The sequence below is a fragment of the Zingiber officinale genome, chromosome 5B (genome assembly GCF_018446385.1).
Source record: "Zingiber officinale cultivar Zhangliang chromosome 5B, Zo_v1.1, whole genome shotgun sequence".
Taxonomy (NCBI): Eukaryota; Viridiplantae; Streptophyta; class Magnoliopsida; order Zingiberales; family Zingiberaceae; genus Zingiber; species Zingiber officinale.
In genome coordinates this window covers 84,475,681-84,483,271 of record NC_055995.1, presented here as the reverse complement: position 1 = coordinate 84,483,271, position 7,591 = coordinate 84,475,681, and the positions used below count along the sequence as shown (strand labels likewise).

Sequence of the window (7,591 nt, the reverse complement as noted above, 5' to 3'; positions counted from 1 at the left end):
TTAATGATTAGGTGATAACATGTTTAAAAAGTAAAGTAAAATAATTTAATGAGATAATATTCAAAACTCTCCTAGTTATTTTAGAAATTCAAGGGGAAGGAGTACACATTACAAAATACATGCCCGTTGTCTATATGCATTTAATATATGACTAAGAATAATTTTTTTTTTTCTTTAGTCGATTTTATATTAAAATATGACTAAGAATAATATATTTTTTTCTTAAGTCAACTTTATATGAATAATATATGACTAAGATTTTTTTTCCTTTTGTCAATTTTATTTTTGTAAGAAGTGAACTATATTTTAAGGAGGGAGGAAGAACAATTATTCGATTCCTTACCTATAAATAGAGCATATGAGAGGGGTTTGAATCCAAAAGAACAAAGAAAGGTGGTCTAGGTCGAGGAATTGAAGCTTTTTCAGGTAATTATTTTCTTGAAATTGATTTTTCTTTTATTCCTGGTGATTTATTTGTATGAGAATAACCATTCTGATTGTTGTGTTTTTCGCTATAATATAACCAAGAGTAATAATTCTATTCTAGGACTGTCATGATTATGCTGCTTTTTCTTTTATCAATATTTTTATATGTTCTAAATCAATTTTTTTTATTGCGTTAGATTTGATTTTTCGAAGGTTATTCATTTTTTATTGCTTGTATAATTTTTTTAAATCCAGACTCAATGAAAATTTTTTCATTAAATTCAATTCGTTCGTTGAGAAGTGTGATCTATTGCATTCCAGGCATAAATTAAATTATAATAATGTTTTTGGTTTATAGAGCCAAACAGATAAGAAATAGAATAAGGAAAGCATCGTTAGCTCACAACAAAAAAATGAAATATTTTATTTTAGTTGTCTTGCTAGTACACTTTGTTCAGCAGAATGATTTACCTTGTCTTGTCTGCCTTGCTAAACCTTAGCCTAACTATTCTATTGATTCCTTTGATTTAACTAGAGCATTCAACTTGCTAAGTTCTCCGACTTAAGTGAATGCATCATAATCATTGAAGTTATATAGGGTGAAACTCTCTTTTACTTATGGGCATGTGGAGTGCAAATTTAGGGTCCTAATTATAGTGAACTCGAATGATTTGTATATGAGCATGACCTGTGCATAACGAATGTCAAATTAATTGGGACAAAATTTGTTCAAATGAATCAATTTACGTTTTGTCACATGAATCTTTTTTGCTAACTTCTCAAGTAGTCTTTAATTGACATATTAATGATCGGATTTGAAACAATCGACATTAATGGCAAATCCATAACCATTCGAGTTAATTGGCTGACCATTGATGATTGACGGTTGGCATTTTAAGCTAGAATATTAAAGACAGTAAATAATTTTTAATTGGTTATTTAATGTAATTTACTTCTACAACGGAGCTCCTATATAAAGAGTCCGTGACTTTGGAGAGAAATATAGATGCATAGATGCACTAAGTAGAAACTTCTTCGTCCACTTTCATCTCCTGTATAAGGTAACTCATCCTTCCACTTGGCAACTTGAAATTATTAATTCACACTATCTTAACAAATAAATTTGAATTTATTTTTCCAACAAATTTGAAATTTAGACTATTTCCTATTATCTCCCGTAAATATCTCCAACAACCTCAAACAATTGTCCAACACTTTGACTCATTTTGACTTAACCAACCCAATCAATCATTTAACTTGATTGATTCGATCGATCTTTTGATTAGGTTGACTTGACAAATCATTTGATTGTTTTAACTGCTCCTCTTACTTTATTAGCATGATCAATCCTTTTGAGTCCTCTCGGGATGGTTTAGTAGCTAGTATGTGAGGTATTGATATTATGAAGTCTGATGTTCGAATCTCGGTAAAGTCGAGGTAAATGTCTCACTTATGTGCTAGTCACTATTCCAAAGGCTAGTAGCCGCCTATGATTTACTTCTTCCGTGTTATTCCTGGAATGAGTTGACGGGGGCGCTGGGACAAGTGTATTCATTTTTTACCATCATGATCAATCCTTCTTATGCATTGGAACTCGATTGTGTACTTGATTGATTCACCAACTCAATTATATATATAATTTTTAATATTAAATATATAATTTGGATAGAGCAAAGAATATATCAATTTATGAATGAAGAATCATAATTACATTACATGGGAATTGGTACTGCAACTAGTAGCTAAATGTAGGGATTGTTGAATTGCTGTAGAAATAGAAAGAAACAACAAGAATCGGCAACCCACAACTAGTTTGAAAGTTGGAACCGTCGGTATTGGCTAGATGGCGCCGCAATCAAAAAGGGAGAAGATCAAGGAGAAGATGTTGATGAGCCAATGAACGTCACAAGAAATGCCTTGATAAGTTTCAAATTCTATTAAAGAGCCAACAAAATAAGAGCCTCTCGCTAATAGAAGATCAAATTAGCCTCTACATGGCCAAAATAAGAGCCTCTCACTATTTATATGGCTACATTCCGCCCTTTATCCAACTTAACCCTGAAAAGCCAAAAGACGTTTCCTTGGATTCTTATTTATCTAGTTAACCTAATTAGAACTCCGGATTGAACTAATTGGGTTGCATAGTTGGCCAATTCCAGCCGTAACTCGAGCTTTGACTTCTTCGATTAGTTCATTGAGTGTGATATCTCTAATAGTTAGAGTTTTATATGAGTTTTTTTTAAAAAAAAAAAATTCTAATATATCATCTCAATGCTAGATAAAAATATAAATGATGTACGTAGTGATGATGAGAGGATTCACCCCACTGTCATGGTAGAGGTTAAAGGAAGTGAAAGTTAAGACAGTCAACGGATGTATGATGTTGCCCGGTCGAGAGAATCATAGTCGGACCGGGAATTAAACACTGACCCGCCGTCTTCGACACAGGGAGTAATCAAACCGATGCTCAAGGGACGCGCAGAAGCCGAGCCAAACGGCTCCTCCGCTCGGCCTAGCAGCAGACTCGACATCAGTCGAGTACACAGACAGTGAACTTCCCGCCGAGTAGCTATCCCGCTCGGCTCAACAATAGAGCATGTGGACAGCGGGCTTCCAGCCGAGCGGTTATCCCACTCGGCCCGACAACGATCAACACTTGGACAATGAACTTCCGGCCGAGCTGCTATCCCGCTCAGCGCGACAGCATACAGCACATGAATAGCAGAATTCCAGCCGAGCCGCTATTCCGCTCGGCCAAGCAACAGACACAACAATATATCTTTTGACATCCATTTGGGAGCTAGTGCCGCTGACAGGCGACATGGTCAGACAGAGGATTATACGGTGAAAGCTTCCACTGTCACTTCAGAGATATGCTCGGCTCATTAAGGTACTGTGTCAGGAATACTTTACTGACACGTATTTTCAGGGAAAGTTTTGAGATGCGTGCTTGCCTTGGGAAGTGTGCATGCACACTTTCGGAGCTCTATATAAAGGGGGTCCAAGCATTGGCAGAAGTATGTGTTACATGCGATATTTACTGTTACGCTACAATTCTCGTTGCTTCTTCTTCTTCTTGCTTTGCTGGAGACTGACTTGAGCGTTGGAGAGCCATCGTCGGGGACCCCTTTCCTAGCTTGGCACTGACGCTACTTATGTTGCAGGCTAGTGTTGGGTTTTTCAGGCCGTAAAAACCATTTTTCGCGTCGCGGAAACCCCGAAACTCCCAAGCCAACGGATCCGTGCAAAGGAAAAATTTCGAAAAACTACGAGTACGAGTTTACCTAGATCTACACTTAGATCTACAAGGGAAAAGGTTATACCTTTGAAGCGAAGCCCTTCGCGTTCCCGCTCATCCAAATGGTGCCGGATCTCGAAGTTGTCAACGTAGACAACTCTCTATACGTATCCACATGAACACGTAGATGGAAAATCACACAAAAAGGTGTGCTAGCACCTTTTGATGATTCGGCCAAGTTGAGGAGGAGAGGGAGAGGGAGAGCTAGAGGAAGGAGATGAAGTGAATTGCCTTGAATAAAAAAATGAATTCTCATTCCATAACAAAAGTGGTCGGCCACTTTCCAAAGTGTAACCCCCAATTTTGCATTAAGTGTGGCCATTAAGATATTTGTAACCTCCATGAGGTGGCACACACATGTGCTAAACATGATGATGTGGCACCTCATCATTGGCCACTTAATGCCAACTCACCAATGAGGTGGCATAAAGTCAAGTCAAACTTGACTCTTCATCTTCCTCTCAAGTCAAGTCAAACTTGACTTAATCTCTCTCATGGTTGATCTAATCCAACCATTTAATTCAAGCCAATTTAATATAATGAATCTAATTTATTTAATTAAATTGATTCAATGAGTCATAATCTAAATTAGACTCATTGAACACATGAATCAACTTGAGTCCAACTCAATTAGCCCAATTAGGATTACTCTTAATCCAATTTGATTCATCAAATGAATCTAATCCTCTTGATTCATCATATGAACCTAATCTCCATCTAATTGTCCTTAGTGTGTGACCCTATAGGTTCTTGTAACGTTGGCAATACCCCTAAACTCATTTAGGAGCATAAGTAATGAGCGGTATCTAGCAACACATCATTACTACCCAAGTTACAAAAATGTTGAGATCCAACATCACCTTGTGACTACTAATTGTGACTCCTCACAATATATGACAAGTGTCCTTTTATCCTAGACATCTAGATTGATCAATGTGAGGCATAGACTATGTCATCCTCTGATCAATCTAAATCTTGAACTCCAAGTAGACTCACTAAAACAAATGAGCTCAATATCTCATATTGACTCATTTGGGCATGAGCATGCACTTCGTGGTCTCACTCTATCAAGAATACCGATGTCTTTCCCGTCATATAGGAGGGATAGATCCCATCTACATCACTCACATCCCTCTGCATAATTCGTTACATACTCAGTAATCGCCTTTATAGTCCACCCAGTTACTGGTGACGTTTGACGAAACCAAAGTGCATAACTCCTTATGTAGGGATCCATGGTGACTTCAGGTCCAAGGACTAGTAATCATACTAATAGCCACATGAGAAAGTATATGACACTCATATAACGATCCATGATACTTTCTCATGGCAGGTCATTCAGTATACATTCTCTAATGCATACCCATGTGTCAACTTGATATCTCTATATCCATGACTTGTGAGATCAAGTCATCGAGTTGACCTACATGCTGGTCTTATTGCATTAACATTGTCCCTGAATGTTAATACTCGACTAGGAATGATTAAGAGTAGTGTTCCCTATATCATCTCACTATCGGTTCAGCTAACCGATTGATATAGGTAAGAACCTTCTACTCAAGGACGTTATTATACTTAGTTTATTTGGCACAAATAGAAGTAAGTATAATAACAAAAAACTAAATGTCTTTATTTATATAGAATATGATACAACAAGTCCATAATACAATCATCAAATGATTGGCTCTAGGGCTCTAGCTAACAATCTCCCACTAGCACTAGTGTCAATCAGTGTAGGCTCTAAGCCCCAATGACCTAGTGTGACCATCATGCTTCCTCTGTGCCAAAGCCTTGGTCAAGTGATCTGCGATGTTAGCCTCTGTGGGTACTCTGCAAATCTTCACATCTCCTCTCTCGATAATCTCTCGAATGAGATGGAAGCGCTGCAATATGTGTTTGGTTCGCTGGTGTGAGCGAGGTTCCTTCGCCTGTGCTATAGCTCCATTGTTGTCACAATAGAGTTCAATGGGGTCAGCGATACTGGGAACCACCCCAAGTTCAGTGATGAACTTGCGGATCCAAACTGCCTCCTTTGCTGCCTCTGATGCAGCAATGTACTCGGCCTCTGTCGTAGAATCAGCTACTGTGTCCTGCTTCGAACTCTTCCAGCTCACAGCACCACCATTAATGCAAAATAAGAACCCTGTCTGCGATCGATAATCATCCTGGTCGGTCTAGAAGCTAGCATCACTATAACCCTTTACAGCTAGCTCATCATTGCCTCCATATATCAAGAAATATTCTTTAGTCCTTCTTAAGTACTTAAGAATATTCTTGACCGCTATCCAGTGACTTTCACCTGGATCTGACTGGTATCTTCTCGTCATGCTCAAAGTATACGAGCCATCAGGTCGAGTACATAGCATGGCGTACATGATAGATCCTATGGCTGAAGCATAAGGGATCTGATCCATGCGGTCTCTCTCCTCTCTAGAAGAGGGACCTTGAGTCTTCGAAAGACTCACGCCATGTGACATAGGTAGAAATCCCTTCTTGGAGTTCTGCATGGCAAACCGAAGGAGTACCTTGTCAATATATGTACTCTGACTTAGGCCAAGCAATCTCTTAGATCTATCTCTATAGATCTGTATCCCTAGAATGCGGGATGCTTCACCTAAGTCCTTCATTGAGAAACATGTCCCTAGCCAAGTCTTGACAGACTGTAGCAAATGGATGTCTTTCCCAATGAGCAGTATGTCATCCACATACAATATGAGGAAGACAACTATGCCCCCTACAACCTTCTTGTAGACACAAGGTTCATCTTCATTCTTGATGAAACCAAACTGTTTGATTGCATCATCGAATCGAAGATTCCAGCTCGGAGAAGCTTGCTTTAGTCCATAAATGGACCTATGCAGCTTGCATACTCTGTTAGTATGCTTTGGATCTACAAAACCCTCAGGTTGTGTCATGTACACATCCTCGAGTAGGTTTCCATTCAGAAACGCGGTTTTGACATCCATCTGCAAGATCTTGTAATCGTGGTAAGCTGCAATAGCAAGCATGATCCGAATGGACTTAAACATCGCTACTGGAGAAAAGGTTTCATCATAGTCAATACCATGAATCTACTTGAAACCTTTAGCTACCAAGCGACCCTTATAGATAAGTCCATCCATGTCAGTCTTTCTCTTAAAGACTTACTTACACCCTATGGGTTTTACCCCTTCAGGTGGATCAACCAAAGTCCATACTTGGTTGGTGTACATGGATTCCATTTCGGATCTCATGGCCTCTAGCCATTTCTCGGAATCTGGTCTCATCACAGCTTCCTGATAGGTGGTAGGCTCATCCTCTATGTGTTGGTGCAACCTTAGGTCAAGGTTGACCTGGTTGACCCGACTCGAGTTGACCTGACTCGAGTTGTATTTTGATGTTTGACGAGAATAGAAAAGTTGTATTTTGATGTTTGACAAGAATAGAGAAGTTGTATTTTTATGTTTGACAAGAATAGGAACTTGGGATTGTGGGTGCAACCTTTGGTCAAGGTTGACCTGGTTGACCCGACTTGAGTTGACCTGATTCGGGAAAAGTCCAAGTATGGAGACTTGGCACGGAAAAGTCCAAGCAGGGAGCTTGGCACGGGAAGTCGGAGAGGGCTCGGGAGCTCGTTCTCTGGACTAGGTCAGAGAGGGCTCGGGAGCTCGTTCTCTGGACCAGACAGAGTTGGAGAGGGCTCGGTAGCTCGTTCTCCGGACTAGGTCAGAGAGGGCTCGGTAGCTCGTTCTCTGGACCGGATGAAGTCGGAGAGGGCTCGGTAGCTCGTTCTCCGGACTAAGTCGGAGAGGGCTCGGTAGCTCGTTCTCCGGACTAGGTCAGAGAGGGCTCGGGAGCTCGTTCTCTGGACCGGACGAAGTCGGAGAG

General features: G+C 39.8%; 1 protein-coding gene across 1 annotated transcript in view; it reads left to right on the top strand.

Annotated features, from left to right (window-relative positions):
- Positions 1-296: 296 nt before the first annotated feature.
- Positions 297-7,591, top strand: part of LOC121984747 (disease resistance protein RPM1-like) — a 65,382-nt gene continuing 58,087 nt past the window's right edge. The window contains exon 1 of the mRNA XM_042537873.1: positions 297-426. The gene's annotated coding sequence lies outside the window, so the exon portion shown is untranslated. The remainder of the gene's footprint in view (positions 427-7,591) is intronic.